Genomic DNA, 16,417 nt, shown 5'->3' on the forward strand with positions numbered 1-16,417 from the left:
GGTACAGGTTAGTGTACGACAATTGTTTAGTATTAGCACACGTGTTAGGCTATGTGTTAGTGTTAGCATACGGCTTAGGATGAGGTGACGGTTTAGGGTAAGGCTTCAGGTAACGGTTATGGTTAGGTTTAGGCGAGGGGGTCCGTTTAGGATACAGGTTATATTACGACAACGGTTTAGGGTGAGCATACATGTTACGGTACGGGTTAGTGTAAGCGTACGTGTTAGGATTAGGGGACGTGTTAGGGTAAGGCTTCGGGTAAGGGATGGGTTAGGGTTGGTGTTATGGTTAGGGGACAGGGATGCGGACGGTTTAGGGTAGAGTTTAGTGTACAACAACGGTTCTGGGTTGGCGTATGTGTTAGGGTGCAGGTTAGTGTTAGCGTACATGTTAGGATTATGGAACAGGTTAGGGTAAGGTTTCGGGTAAGGGTTAGTGTTAGGTTTAGTTTAGGGGACGGGGACGGGGACATTTTAGGGTACAGGTTTTGGTACAACAACAGTTTAGTGTGAGCATATGTTTTAGGGTTAGTGTTAGTGTATGGGTTAGGATTAGGGGACAGTGTAGGGTAAGGCTTCGGGTAAGGTTTAGTGTCAGGGTTAGGGGATGGGCATGGTTTAGGGTACATTTTAGGGTATGACAATGGTTTAGGGTGAGCATACATGTTTGGGTAAGGGTTAGTGTTAGCGTATATGTTAGGATTAGGGGACAGGTTAGGGTAAGGCTACGGGTAAGTTTTAGAGTTAGGCTTAGGGTTAGGGGATGGAGATGGGGACAGGGAAGGTTTAGGGTACAGGTTAGGGTACGATAAATGTTGAGGGTTAGCATACATTTCAGGGTACAGTTTAGTGTTAGCGTATGGGTTAGAATTAGGGGACGTGTTAGAGTAATGAATCGGGTAGGGGTTAGGGTTAGGGATAGGGTTAGGGGAAAAGGACGGTTTAGGGTACAGGTTAGGGTACGACAATTGTTTAGGGTTAGCGTACATGTTAGGGTACCAGTTAGTTTTAGTGTACTGCTTAGGGTTAGGGGACAGGTTATTGTAAGGATTCAAGTAAGGTTTAGGGTTAGGGTTAGGGGATGGGGATGGTTTAGAGTACAAGTTAGGTGACGACAATGGTTTAGTGTTAGCGTACGTGTTAGGGTACAGTTTAATGTTAGCGTATGGGTTAGGATTAGGGGCCGGGTTAAGGTAAGGCTTCGCGTAAGGGTTAGGGTTAGGGATAGGGCTAGTTTTAGGGTTAGGGGATTGGTTCGGTTTAGGGTACAGGTTAGGATACGACAACGGTTTAGGATGAGTGTACGTGTTAGGGTATGTGTTAATGTTAGCGTTTGGGTTAGGATTAGGGAACGTGTTAGTTTAAAGTTTCGGGTAAGGGTTAATATTAGGGTTAGGGTTAGTTTTAGAGGATGGGGACGGTTTAGGGTAAGGTTAGGGTATGACAACGGTTTAGGATGAGCGTACCTTTGAGGATACTGGTTAGTGTTAGCGTACTGGTTAAGATTAAGGGACGAGTTAGTGTAAGGCTTTGGGTAAGGATTAGGGTTAGGGTTAGGGTTATGGTTAGGTGATGGGGACGGTTTAGTGTACAGGTTAGGATACGACAGTGGTTTGGTGTGAGCGTACGTATTAGGGTATGGGTTAGTGTTAGTGTACAGTTTACTATTAAGGGACGGGTTAACATAAGGGATAGGGTAAGTGTTAGGGTTAGGGTTAGCTGATGGGGATGGTTTAGTGTACATGTTAGGGTATGACAATATTTTAGGGTTATCGTACATATTAGGGTATGAGTTAGTGTTAACTTACGGGTTAGGATTAGGGGATGTGTTATGGTAAGGCTTCGGGTAGGTGTTAGGATTAGGGTTAGGATTAGGGAACAGGGACAGTGTAGGGTACAGTTTACAGTACAACAACAGTTTAGGGTTAGAGTACGTGTTAGGGTACTGGTAGTGTTAGCGTACAGTTTAGGATTACGGGACGGGTTAGGGTAAGCCTTCGGTTAAGCATTAGATTTAGGGTTGGGTTAGGGTTAGGGGACAGGGACAGGGACGGTTTAGGGTACAGGTTAGTGTATGACAACGGTTTAGGGTTAGGGTACGTGTTAGGGTATGGGTTAGTGTTAGTGTACAGGTTATGATTAGGCGATGGGTTAGGATAAGAATTCGGGTAAGTGTTAGGGTTAGGATGAGTGTTAGAGTTAGGGTTAGTGTTAGGGTATGGGGACGGTTTAGTGTGTAGGTTTTGGTACGACAACGGTTTAGGGTTAACGTTCATGATAGGGTACGGTTTAGTGTGAGTGTACAGGTTACGTTTAGGGGAGGGGTTAGGATAAGGCTTCGGGTAAGGGATATAGTTAGGGTTAAGGTTCGGGTTAGGAGACAGGGACGGGGACGGTTTAGGGTACAGGTTAGTGTACAATAAAAGTTTTGGTTTAGCATACGTTTTAGGGTATGGGTTAGTGTTAGTGTATGGGTTGGGATTAGGGGACAGGTTAGTGTAAGGTTTCGGGTAAAGTTCAGGGTTAGGGTTAGGGTTATGGGATGGGGACGGTTTAAGGTACAGGTTAAGGTAGACAATGGGTTAGTGTGAGCATATGTGTTAAGATAGGGGTTAGTGTTAGTGTACGGTTTAGGATTAGGGGAGCAGTTAGGGCAAGGCTTCGGGTAAGGGTTAGGGTTAGGGGATGGGGACGGTTTAGGGTACAGGTTAGGGTATGACAATGGTTTAGCGTGAGTGTATGTGTTAGGGTTAGTGTTAGTGTTAGCGTATGGGTTAGGATTAGGGGACGGGTTAGGGTAAGGCTTTGGGTAAGATTTAGGATTAGGGTTAGGGTTAGGGTTATGGTTAGGCGACAGGGAAGGTTTAAGGTACAGGTTAGGATATGACAAATGTTTAGGGTTAGCGTACATGTCAGGGTACAGTTAGTGTAAGCGTACTGGTTAGAATTATCGGACGTGTTAGGGTAAGGCTTTGGGTAAGAGTTAGGGATAGGATGAGTGTTTGGGTTAGGGGACAGGGAAGGTTTAGGGTACAGTTGAGGGTGCGACAACGGTTTAGTGTGAGCATAAGTATTAGGGTACAGGTTCGTTTTAGCGAATGGTTCAGGGTTAGGGGATGGGTTAGTGTAAGGCTTCAGGTAAGGTTTAGGGTTAGGGGACTGGGACAGGGACGGTTTAGGGTACTGGTTAGGGTATGACAATTGTTTAGGGTGAGCGTATGTGTTAGGGTATGGATTATTGGTAGTGTACGGGTTAGCGTTATTGGACGGGTTAGCGTAAGACTTCGGGTAAGTGTTAGGTGTAGCTTTAGGGTTAGGGTTAGGGGAAAAGGATGGTGTAGGGTACAAGTTAGGGTACCACAACGATTTAGGATTAGTGTACATGCTACTGTATGGGTCAGTGTTAGCGTACGGTTAGGATTAGGGGACGGGTTAGGGTAAGGCTTCGGGTAAGGGTTAGGGTTAGGGGAAGGGGACAGTTTAGGTTACAGGTTAGGGTATGACAACGGTTCAGGGTTAGCATACGTTTTAGGGTACTGGTTAGTGATAGCATACAGTTAGGATTAGTGGACGGGTTAGGGTAATGCTTTGGGTAAGGTTTAGGGTTAGGGTTATGGCTAGGCATAGGGTTAGGGAACGGGGATGGTTTAGGGTACAGGTTAGGATATGACAACGGTTTAGGTTGAGTGTACGTGTTAGGGTACGGGTTGGTGTTAGGGTACGTGTTAGTATTAGGGAACGTGTTAAGGTAAGGCTTCAGGTAAGGGTTAGGGTTAGGTGATGGGGACGGGGACGGTTTAGGGTAGAGGTTAGTGTACGATAACACTTTAGGGTGAGCGTACGTGTTAGGGTATGAGTTAGTGTTAGCCTACGGGTTAGGATTAGGGGACGGTTTAGTGTAAGGTTTTGGGTAAGGGTTAGGGTTATGGTTAGGGTTAGGGGACTGGCACGGTTTAGGGTACAGGTTAGGGTATGACAACAGTTTATTGTTATTGTACGTGATAGGGTATGAGTTTGTGTTTGCATACGGGTTAGGATTAGGGGACGGGTTAGGGTAAGGCTTCAGGTAAGGGTTAGAGTTAGGGTTATGGTTAGGGGACCGGGACGGGGACGGTTTAGTGTACAGGTTAGGGTACGACAATGGTTTAGGTTTAGCGTACGTGTTAGGGTATGAGTTAGTGTTAGCGTATGGGTTAGGATTAGGGGACGGGTTAGGGTAAGGCTTTGGGTAAGGTTTAGGATTAGGGTTAGGGTTAGGATTAGGATTAGGGGACAGGTACAGGGACGGTTTAGGGTACAGGTTAGGGTAGGAGACTGGTTTAGGGTTAGCGTACATGTTAGGTTTAGGGGATGGGTTAGATTAATGCTTCGGGTATGGTTTAGGTTTAGGGTTAGTATTAGGGTTCGGGAACGGGGATGGTTTAGGGTACATGTTAGGGTACAACAATGGTTTAGGGTTAGCATACGTTTTAGTGTACGTTTTAGTGTTAGTGTACGGGTTAGGATTTTTGGACGAGATACAGTAAGGCTTCGGATAAGGGTTAGGGTTAGTGTTAGGGAACGGGGATGGTTAAGGGTACAGGTTGGGTATGACAACGGTTTAAGGGTAGCAAACGTGTTAGGGTTCATGTTAGTGTACGGGTTAGGTTTAGGGGATGGGTTAGTGTAAGGCTTTTGGTAAGGTTTAGGGTTAGGGTTAGGGTTAGAGAATGGGGACGTTTTAGGGTACAGGTTAGTGTATGACAACGGTTCAGTGTTAGCTCACGTGTTAGTGTATGGGTTAGTGTTAGTGTATAGGTTAGCATTAGGGGATGGGTTAGGGTAAGGCTTCATTTAAGGGTTAGGTTTAGGGTTAGGGTTAGGGTTAGGGAATGGGTATGGTTTAGAGTACAGGTTAGGGTAGGAAGACGGTTTAGGGTAAGCGCACGTTTTAGGGTACTGGTTAGTTTGAGGGTGTGGGATAGGATTAGGGGACGGGTTAGTTTAAGGCTTCGTGTAAGGGTTAGGGTTAGGTTTAGGGAACGGGGAAGGTTTAGGGTACAGGTTAGTGTATGACAATGGTTTAGATTTAGCGTACATGTTAGGGTATGGGTTAGTGTTAGTGTACGGGTTAGGATTAGGGGACGAGTTAGGGTAAGCCTTCGGTTAAGATTTAAGTTTAGGGTTAGGGTTAGGGTTAGGGAACGGGGATGGTTTAGGGTACAGGTTAGGGTACCACAACGGTTTAGCCTTAATGTACGTGTTAGCTTAGGGTAGGGTTTGTGTATGGGTAAGGATTAGGGGACACGTTAGGGTAAGGCTTCGGGTGAGGGTTAGGGTTAGGGAACCGGGACAGTTTAGGGTACAGGTTAGGGTTCGACAACGGTTTAGGGTTAGCGTATGTGTTAGGGTACTGGTTAGTGTTAGCGTACAGGTTTGGATTAGGGGACGGGTTAGGGTAAGTCTTTGGGTAAGGCTTAGGGTTATTGATAGGCTTAGGGTTAGGGTTAGGGCTAGGGGACGGGGATGGTTTAGGGTACAGGTTAGAGTACAACAGCGGTTTAGGGTTAGGGTTAGGGTTACAGTTAGGGTTAGGGTTAGGATTTAGGGTTAGGGTTAGAGTTAAGGTTAGGGTATAGGTTTAAGGTTAATGTTAGGGGTAGGGGTAGGGTTAGGGTTAGGGTTTAGGGTTAGTGTTAGTGTTAGGGTTAGGGAATGGGGGTTGTTTAAGGTACAAGTTAGGGTATGACAACAGTTTAGGTGTAGCTTACATTTTAGCGAATGGGTTAGTTTTAGTGTATGGGTTGGGATTAGGGTATGGGTTAGGTTAAGGCTTCCGGTCAGGTTTAGTGTTAGGGTTATGGTTCTGGTTAGGGACTGGGGACAGTTTAAGGTACAGATGAGTGTCTGACAACTGTTTATGGTTAGCGTAGCTGTTAGGGTATGGGTTAGTGTTAGTGTACGTGTTAGGATTAGAGGACGAGTTAGGGTAAGGCTTTGGGTAAGAGTTAGCTTTACGGTTATGGAATGGGGACTGTTTAGGGTACAGGTTAGGGTATGGCAACGGTTTAGTGTTAGCGTATGTGTTCAGTTATGGTTTAGTGTTAATGTATGGGTTAAGCTTAGGGGACGGGTTTGGTTATGGCTTCAGGTAAGGGTTACGTTTAGGGTTAGGGTTAGGGAACTGGGACAGTTTACTTTACAGGTTAGGGTAAGATAACGTTTTAGAGTTAGCATACGTGTTAGTGTATGGGTTATTTTTAATGTATGGGTTAGGATTAGGGGTCGGGGTAAAGTACGGCTTCGGTTAAGGGTTAGTGTTAGTGTTAGCGTTAGGGAACGGGGACGGTTTAGGGTACAGATTAGGGTACGATATCGATTTGCGTTTAGTGTACATTTTAGTGTACAGGATAGTGTTAGTGTACGGGTTAGGATTAGGGTACAGGTTAGGGTAAGGCTTCGGGTAAGGGTTAGGGTTAGGCTTAGGGTTAGGTTTAGGTATCTGGTATGGTTTAGGGTACAGGTTAGGGTTCGACAATGGTTTAGCGTAGAGTACATGTTAAGATACGCGTTAGTGTTACTATACGGGTTAGGATTAGGTTTACGGTTAGGGTTAGGTTTTAGGTTAGGGTTACGGTTAGGGAACGGGTACGTTTCAGGGTCCAGTTTAGGGTATGACAACGGGTTAGTGTTAGGGTATGTGTTAGGTTATGCGTTATTGTTATTGTATGGGTTAGGATTAGGGTACCGTGTAGTGTAAGGTTTAGGTTAAGAGTTCGGTTTAGGATTAGGGTTAGGGTTAGGGTAAGCGTTATGGAACGGGTAAATTGCTGTGCCCCTGTGCTCCATATAAAGTGATGGAAAAATCCAATGGAAGTGTTAGAAACATCCTATTTTACCCGAGACTTATACACTGCTATATGATAATTACAGTTTTGCTCACACATCTGCTCATTGAAGTTACAATGTTGTCAATTTCTTTTACTGATCCACCAGAGTGGGTCCCAACAAGGCTCCCCTTGCCCAGTGTCATTGGAGCCAACAGATCGAGACTGAGTTTGGTTCAGAAGCAAGGGGAACTTTATATTTTCTTCAGAGAATTGAGAGATGAGAGCATGCACTACCCCGCGGTCTGTGGGCTGGGTTGCTGTGTAGGGATCCCAGCAGCATCAGCAGGAGGGAGAGGCGGAGCTCTCAAGGGGCGGGTTGGCTGCAGCTCAGGCTCTATGTCGCGGAGTCTGCATGGGGCCCTGGGAGCTGAAATGTCAACCCAGCCATTCTGCATTAGGAAATCGGGTCTGAAGTGCCGGGTGTGGGACCTCTGCATGCGGAACCCTAGGAGCCCATGAAATTAGACAAAGCACAGAGGAAAAAAGGGTTAGACTTTATTTTATTGCCCAGATTCTATTTTTATCTCCCAGGAATTTTTCATGGGCTTTGCCGGTGACAAACCACTCCTCCGCCTTTTGTCCCATTCCTCATTCTTGGGGTGCTGTGGGTGCAGACCCCTCTTCTGTAACTGCTTCGTGCTGAGTTGGGAGTCTTCATACTCGTGGGGAGGGGCAGAACTTCTCCCCAGCAGCCTCCAGGTGAGGTTGATTGTCCCCAGGCCTCCTGCCTCACTGCTCGTCTGCCTGAGTGTCAGCATTGGAAGTGTTATAGATTCTAATGACCTTTAAGGGTGCAGCAAATAGATGCGCAGAGATGCTGTGGGGGCCGGTTTTAACCCGCCCCACATTTGTTCGGCCACCTTAGGCTGACGGTTTCTGCCAGTCTAGATGCTCTGACCAGTAGTCTGTGCTTTCTTCAATTAGGCCCCTAAATTAACGTACAAACAGCACCAGATGTCAGAGCCCTGCCCACTCAACTCCCAGACAGTCCAGGCCCGGTGGTGATCCAGGACCATGACGGCCACTGAGTCAACGGTGTTTTGAAGTAGCCAGGAGTCCAGCTGGTCTCATTGGTCGCCGTCACTGCGGTGTCTGTAGGCTTTTCTATGGTGACAGCGTGATATACGGTTCCCCTGCCAAGCTTATTATCTCCCCTCTGGGTGCAGTAAGTCCTGCAAGCAGTAGTCTGCTCTTTTGGGGCACACACTTGTTGTTTTCTGAGAGAAGCTCCAGGTCATGTGATAGTCACCCGAGTCATCATGAGGGCCCGTTTCCCCCAGTTGTCTCTCTGGAGGTTGGAGCTGGTGGGCCTCCTCACTCGAGCTCAGCATGCCCATGGAGCGACCCCTGCAACTTCAGGGTATTGTGGGTGGTTAGGATAACCACGTGGGATCCTTTTCCCTTAGGAGGGAGCTGGATTTGCGGGCTGCTGAGTTCCAGGTTCTTAGATACCCCCAGTACCCTGGCCGGATGGGGCAGCAGGCCAAGCCATTGTTGACTGTAGTTTATCCTACCTGGAGGGCATTTTTGCATTCTTCCGTTTCAAGTGGTCCCAGTTTTTGCACTAATACTCCAAGGGTGATTCACCTTCTATGCGGATGTAAAGGTCAAAGGGTTTAGCTAAATTAGGGAGTTCCAGGACAAGGGTCTGAATTGACTGCTCTTTGCATTCTTGAAAGGCAGCTTCTGGATTCTATTCGAAAGGATCATCATCTTTTCCTTTCAGTGTTTCATATAGAGGCCCAGCTATTAGACTGTAGTTAGGGATCCACATTCAGCAATCTCCGGCCTCCCCAGAAACCCCTAAGCTGTCTTCAAGTTTTAGAAGGGGTAAGGCTGCAAATGGCTTCTTCCCTTTCCTGAGATGGGCTTCTCCGACCTTCTGTGAGAATGAAGCCCAGGCCGGTCACCTTAGTCTGTGATATTTGAGCCTTTTTCTTCGACACCTTCTATCCTTTATTGGCTAGGTAGTTCAGAGGCCTCCTTAGTAGGGCTGGCAATCAGAATGTCGTCTGCATATTGAAGGAGGGTTCCCTTTTGCAGAGGTAGAACTTTTAGGTGTTTAGCTAACGTTTCCCCAAAGGTGGTGTGGAAATTTTTGAACCCTTGGGACAGGACAGCCCAGCAGTATTGTTTCTGTTGTATGTTGAGTCCTGCCACTCACAAGCCAAAATTTCTTGTGACTCTGGGACTAACAGAATACAGAAGAAAGCATCATTGAAGTCTAATACAGAATACCATGTCCTGCTGGATGATAGAATGACCAGCAGGGTGTAGGAATTAGGAGCAATTGGATGTATATCCTTGGTCGCTTTACTAACTGTCCTGACATCCTTTACCAGGTTCCTAGCAGCCCACGGGGCTCTCGTGGTCAGGCCAATCCCAGGATATGGAGCTCATCATGGCAGGTCACCAGCAGCCCACGGGGCTCTCATGGTCAGACCCCTCCCAGGGTATGGAGCTCACCTGTGCAGCTACCCACCAGCCCATGAGGCTCTCGTGGTCAGACCCCTCCCATGATACAGAGCTCTCCTGTGCAGGTACCCTGGCAGGGCTGGGCATACAGGAACCGTGCACATAGCCCTGATTGCAGAGCACCCCCAGCTCACCTGTCACTCAGAGCTGGCACAGAGCACCTCAGAGCAGGACTTGAACTAACAAAGAGCAGCGCCTACAGGTTTGTGACTCTGGGCATCACTCTGTGCAGCCAATATCCGCCTAGCCTTCCAGAGATTTCCACTGGTGCTGGGGCACCAGGCCTCTGTCTCCACCCACCACCCCTCCTTTCCCTGACTCCTGGGCTCCTCATTATGAGAGGGTCTTCTTGAAGTTGTCTCCCACTCATGGGCCAGATAAAATTTTTAGAAAACAAGCCAGAGCTGCAGCCCTTGTCTATCCTGCCTCTCAGGAGACCACACCTCTTCCTTGGACCTGGCCGGTTCAGCAAGGTCCATTTTCTGCAAATGTGAGCCCCTGAGGGGTGAGGATTGGCTGACCTGGGCAGCCTGACCGTGCGGGCCAGCCTTCCCCAGGTGTGCCTGTGTTGAGGTCAATATAAATACCGCTCCAGGCAGCAAGAGCTCCTGCAGGTGTGCCTGGTGCCATAATCTCTGCACTGTCAGCAGTGGCGGGGCTGGGCTGGTGGGTGGGAGTGAGGCGCTACGGCTTTTTGGGTGGCCCAGTGTGAGTGGGGCTCTGCTGGACTTTCTGCAGGAGTTGCCAAGCTGCCACCTGCTAAAGAAGAGGATGGGTTACCCGTAACTGCTGCTGGAATTTCTCCCTGGGCAGAGGTGAGGAAGGAAAAAAGCAATGGGGGCCTGGACAGGAGGGGTATCTCAGGTAGGGAAATGGAAAGCTTCCAGAAGAGCACCCAGGGCCAGGACAATCCTGGCTGGCCTGCAGGCACCAAGTCGGCAGGAGTGCTGTCGCTGGTGTGGCTCCACAGCCCTTCCTGTAGGCTTTCAAATCCTTGAACATATTCAGGTGCTTTACCTGGGAAGGGTGGGAACAGTTCAGCAGCAGCTGGCCTGGGGCTCAGCTCACGTTTACTCACAGATGCCTCGGCATGGTCCCCCAGCTTTGCAATGAGGACGCTCCTTGTGGGTGGGGGGCTGCTGGCTGCTTGGGAGACGATTCCCCACCTCTGACCAACTTCAGCATTGTTTACCACTGGAACAAGTACCCTGATAGGGTTTTCCTCTGTATAACTGGTGGGTTCTTTTTTTTTTTTTTTGGTTCAAGATAGATTTTATTCCTCTTTTTTGTATTTATAGATAAAAGCATGAAAATAATTCATTCCTATAAATACATGTATATGAAGGGAATAACTTTTTTCTGTTTCTTTAAATTTTATTTATTTTTTTAATTTTTAAATTTAATTTTATTTACTCTTTTATACAGCATGTTCTTATTGGTTATCTATTTTATAGATATAAATGTATACATGTCAATCCCAGTCTCCCAACCACTCCCACCCAACACCCCACGGCTTTACCCTCTCGGTGTCCATACATTTGTTCTCTACATCTGTGTCTCTATTTCTGCGCTGCAAAGAGGTTCATCTGTAACATTATTCTAGGTTCCACATATATGCCTTAATATACAATATTTGTTTTCCTCTTTCTGACTTACTTCACTCCGTAGGACAGTCTCTAGATCCATTGATGTCTCTACAAATGACCCAATTTCATTGCTTTTTATGGCTGAGTAATATTCCATTTTATATATGTACCACATCTTTATCCATTCGTCTGCCTCTGGGCATTTAGGTTACTTCCATTACCTAGCTATTGTAAATAGTGATGCAAAGAATATTGTGGTGAATGTGTCCCTTCCATTTATGATTTTCTCTGGCTCTATGTCCAGTAGTGGGATTGCTGGATCATATGGTAATGTTATTTTTAGTTTTTAAGGAACCTCCATAATGTTCTCCATAGTGACTGTATCAATTTACATTACCACCAAGAGTGGAAGGGGATTCCTATTATCCACACCCTTCCAGCATTTGTTGTCTGTAGATATCCCGATGATGCCAATTTTAACAGGTGAGAGGTGACACCTCATTGTCTTTTGATTTCCATTTCTCTAATAATTAGTGATGTTGGCTTAGGGTAAGTATTAGGGTTTGGGATAGGGTAAGGGTTACGGAAAAGGTATGGTTTAGGGTACAGGTTAGGGTACGACAAAGGTTTAGAGTTAGCGAACGTGTTAGGGTACAGGTTAGTGTTAGAGTACGGGTTAGGATTAGGGTACAGGTTAGGCTAAGGCTTCGGGTAAGGGTTAGGGTTAGGGTTAGGGAATGGGGAAGGTTTAGTGTACAAGTTAGCATATGACAACGGTTTAGGGTTAGTGTACGTGTTAGGGTATGGGTTAGTGTTACTGTACAGGTTAGGATTAGGGGACGTTTTAGGGTAAGGCTTCAGGTAAGGGTTAGGTTTAATGTTAGGTTTAGGGTTAGGTTTACGGAACGGGGACAGTTTAGGGTACAGGTTAGGGTACGACAATGGTTTAGGGTTAGCGTATGTGTTAGGGTATGGGTTAGTGTTAGCGTACGGGTTAGGATTAGGATACAGATTAGGGTATGACAATGGTTTAGTGTTAGCATACGTGTTAGGGTACAGGTTAGAGTTAGTGTATGGGTTAGGATTAGGGGACGTGATACGTTAAGGCTTTGGGTTAGGTTTAGGTTTAGGGATAGGGTTAGGGTTAAGGAATGGGGATGGTTTAGGGTACAGGTTAGGGTACGACAACAGTTTAGGGTGAACGTATGTGTTAGGGTATGGCTTTGTGTTAGTGTACGGGTTAGGATTAGGGGATGGGTTAGTGTAAAACTTCGGGTAAGGGTTAGCATTATGGTTAGGGTTAGGGGACGGGAAAGATTTAGGGTACAGCTTAGGGTACAACAACGGTTTAGGTTGAGCGTACGTGTTAGGGTACGGTTAATGTTAGCGTACGAGTTAGGATTAGGGCACGGGTTAAGGTAAGGCTTCGGGTAAGGGTTAGGGTTAGGTTAAGGATTAGGGTTAGGGGATGGGGGCAGTTTAGGGTACAAGTTAGTGTATGACAACTGTTCAAGGTGAGCATACGTATTAGGGTACAGGTTAGTGTTAGAGTACAGTTTAGGATTAGGGGACGGGTTAGGGTAAAGGGTAAAGCTTCAGGTAAGTGTTAGGTTTAGGGTTATGGTTAGGGTTAGGGGATGAGAACGGTTTAGGGGTACATGTTTCGGTATGACAACGGTTTAGGGTGAGGGTACGTGTTAGGTTACGGGTTAGTGTTAGCGTACGTGTTATGATTAGGGGACGGGTTAGGGTAAGACTTTGGGTTTGGGCAAGGTTTAAGGTTAGGGTTAGGGGAAGGGAATGATTTAGGGTACAGGTTAGGGTACGACAACATTTTAGTGGGAGGGTATGTGTTAGAGTACAGAATAGTTTTAGAGTACGGGTTAGGATTAGGGGACAGTTTAGTGTACAGATTAGGGTACAGTAAGAGTTTACGGTGAGCTTACGTGTTAGGGTACAGGTTAGTGTTTGCGTATGGGTTAAGTTTAGGGATGGGTTAGGATAAGCCTTTCGGTAAGGGTTAGGGTTGGGGTTAGGGTTTTGGGACAGGGATGGTTTAGGATACAGGTAAGGGTACAACAACGGTTTAGGGTGAGTGTACCTGTTAGGGTACAGGTTAGTGTTAGCGTATGGGTTAGGAATAGGGGACAGTTTACTGTAAATATTAGGGTGCGACAACGGTTTAGGGTGAGCATACGTGTTAGTGTATGGGTTAGTGTTAGCGTACATGTTAGGATTAGGGAACGGGTTATGGCAAGGCTTTGGGTAAGGGTTAGGGTTACGGTTAAGATTAGGGGACGGGAATGGTTTAGGGTACAGGTTAGGGAACGACAACGGTTTAGGGTGAGCATATGTGTTAAGGTACGGGTTAGTGTTAGCGTACGTGTTAGGATTACGGGACGGTTTAGTGTACAGATATGGGTACGACAACGGTTAGGGTGAGCCTACATGTTAGGGTACGGATTAGTGTTATTGTACGAGATAGGATTAGGGGACGGGTTATTGTAAAGCTTCAGGTAATGATTAGGACTAGGGTTAGTGTTAGACGATGGGGATGGTTTAGGGTAGAGTGTAGGGTATGACAAAGATTTAGGTTGAGTGTACATGATAGGGTACGGGTTAGTGTAAGTGTACGGGTCAGGATAAAAGGAAGGGTTAGGTTAAGGCTTCAGGTAAGTGCTAGTGTTAGGGTTAGGGTTAGGATTATGAGATGGGGATGGTTTAGGGTACAGGTTAGGGTACGACAACAGTTTAGGGTGAGTGTATGTGTTAGGGTACGGATTAGTGTTAGTGTGCGGGTTAAGATTAGGGGATAGGTTTGGGTAACGCTTCTGGTAAGTGTTACGTTTAGGGTTAGGATTAGGGGACAGGGACGGTTTAGGGTACAGGTTAGTGTACGACAGTGGTTTAGGGTGACCATATGTGTTAGGGTACAGTTAGTGTTAGCGTATGTGTTAAGATATAGAGACGGGTTAGGGACAGCCTTCAGGTAAGGGTTAAGGTTAGGGGAAGGGGACGGTTTAGGGTACAGGTTAGGGTATGACAGTGGTTTAGGGTGAGCGTGTGTGTTAGTGTACATGTTAGTGTTAGCGTATGGGTTAGTGTTAGCATGCGGGTTAGGGTTAGGTGACGGGTTAGGGTAAGGCTTCGGGTAAGGTTTAGAGTTAGGTTTAGGGTTAGGGTTAGGGGACGGGGACGGTTTAGGGTACAGGTTAGGGTATGACAATGGTGCAGGGTGAGCTTACATGTTAGGGTATGGGTTAGTGTTAGCGTACGGGTTAGGTTTAGGGGATGGGTTAGGGTAAAGCTTCGGGGAAGTGTTAGGTTTAGGGTTATGGTTAGGGTTAGGGGACGAGGATGGTTTAGGTGTACATGTTACTGTACAGCAATGGTTTAGAGTGAGGGTACATGTTAGGGTACAGTTTAGTGTTAGCGTACGTGTTATGATTAGGGGACGGGTTAGGGTAAGGCTTCGGGTTTGGTTTAGGGTTAGTGTTAGGGGAAGGGAATGATTTAGGGTACAGGTTATGGTACAACAACGTTTTAGTGGGCGGGTACGTGTTAGGGTACGGTTTAGTTTTAGTGTTCGGGTTAGGATTAGGGAACAGTTTAGTGTACAGATTAGGGTACAACAAGAGTTTAGGGTGAGCGTACGTGTTAAGGTACAGGTTAGTGTTAGCATACGGGTTAAGTTTAGGGACGAGTTAGGATAAGCCTTTGGGTAAGGGTTAGGTTTAGTGTTAGGGTGGGGGCTGGGGACGGTTTAGGGTACAGGTTAGGGTACGACAACGGTTTAAGGTGTGTGTACGTGTTAGTGTATGGGTTAGTGTTAGCGTATGGGTTAGGAACAGGGGACAGTTTAGTGTAAATATTACGGTGTGAGAACAGTTTAGGGTGAGTGTACGTGTTAGGGTATGGGTTATTGTTAGCGTACGGGTTAGGATTAGGGAATGGGTTATGGTAAGGCTTTGTGTAAGGGTTAGGGTTAGGGTTAGAGTTAGGGGATGGGGACGGTTTAGGGTACAGGTTAGGGTAGGAAAACGGTTTAGGGTGAGTGTAGGTGTTAGGGTATGGGTTAGTATTAGCATACAGGATAGGATTAAGAGATGGGTTATTGTAACTCTTTGGGTAAGTGTTACAGTTAGGGTTAGGGTTATGGGATGGGGATGGTTTAGGGTACAGGTTAGTGTACATCAATGATTTAGGCTGAGCGTACGTGTTAGGGTACGGGTTAGTGTTAGCGTACGGGTTAGAATTAAGGGACGTGTTAGGGTAAGGCTTCATGTAAGAGTTAGGTTTAGGGTTAGGGATGGGGACACTTTAGGGTACGTGTTAGGGTACAACAGTGGTTTAGGGTGAGCATACGTGTTTGGGTATGGGTTAGACTTAGCATACGGTTTAGGATTAGGGGACAGGTTAGGGTAAGGCTTCAGGTAAGGGTTAGGGTTAGTGTTAGGATTAGGGGACAGGGACGGGGACAGTTTAATATACAGGTTAGGGTATGACAATGGTTTAGGGTGAGTGTAAGTGTTAGGGTATGGGTTAGTGTTAGCGTACACTTTAGGATTAGGGGATGGGTTAGGGTAAGGCTGCGGGTAAGTTTTAGGTTTAGGGTTAGGGTTAGGGTTACGGTGACGAGATGAGGACGCTTTAGGGTACAGGTTAGTGTACCACAACGTTTTAGGGTGTGCGTATGTGTTAGGGTACGGGTTAGTGTTAGCGTACAGTTTAGGATTATGGGACACGTTGGTGTAAGGCTTCGGTAAGGGTTAGGGTTAGTGGACGGGGACTGGGATGGGGACGGGGACGGGGCCAGTTTAGGGTACAGGTTAGGGTACGACAACGGTTTAGGGTGAGAATAAGTATTAGGGTGCGGGTTAGTGTTAGCGTACGGGTTAGAATTAAGGGACGTGTTAGGGTAAGGCTTCATGTAAGAGTTAGGTTTAGGGTTAGGGATGGGGACACTTTAGGGTACGTGTTAGGGTACAACAGTGGTTTAGGGTGAGCATACGTGTTTGGGTATGGGTTAGACTTAGCATACGGTTTAGGATTAGGGGACAGGTTAGGGTAAGGCTTCAGGTAAGGGTTAGGGTTAGTGTTAGGATTAGGGGACAGGGACGGGGACAGTTTAATATACAGGTTAGGGTATGACAATGGTTTAGGGTGAGTGTAAGTGTTAGGGTATGGGTTAGTGTTAGCGTACACTTTAGGATTAGGGGATGGGTTAGGGTAAGGCTGCGGGTAAGTTTTAGGTTTAGGGTTAGGGTTAGGGTTACGGTGACGAGATGAGGACGCTTTAGGGTACAGGTTAGTGTACCACAACGTTTTAGGGTGTGCGTATGTGTTAGGGTACGGGTTAGTGTTAGCGTACAGTTTAGGATTATGGGACACGTTGGTGTAAGGCTTCGGTAAGGGTTAGGGTTAGTGGACGGGGACTGGGATGGGGACGGGGACGGGGCCAGTTTAGGGTACAGGTTAGGGTACGAC

This window comes from Phocoena phocoena, chromosome 10 (genome assembly GCF_963924675.1).
Source record: "Phocoena phocoena chromosome 10, mPhoPho1.1, whole genome shotgun sequence".
Lineage (NCBI taxonomy): Eukaryota > Metazoa > Chordata > Mammalia > Artiodactyla > Phocoenidae > Phocoena > Phocoena phocoena.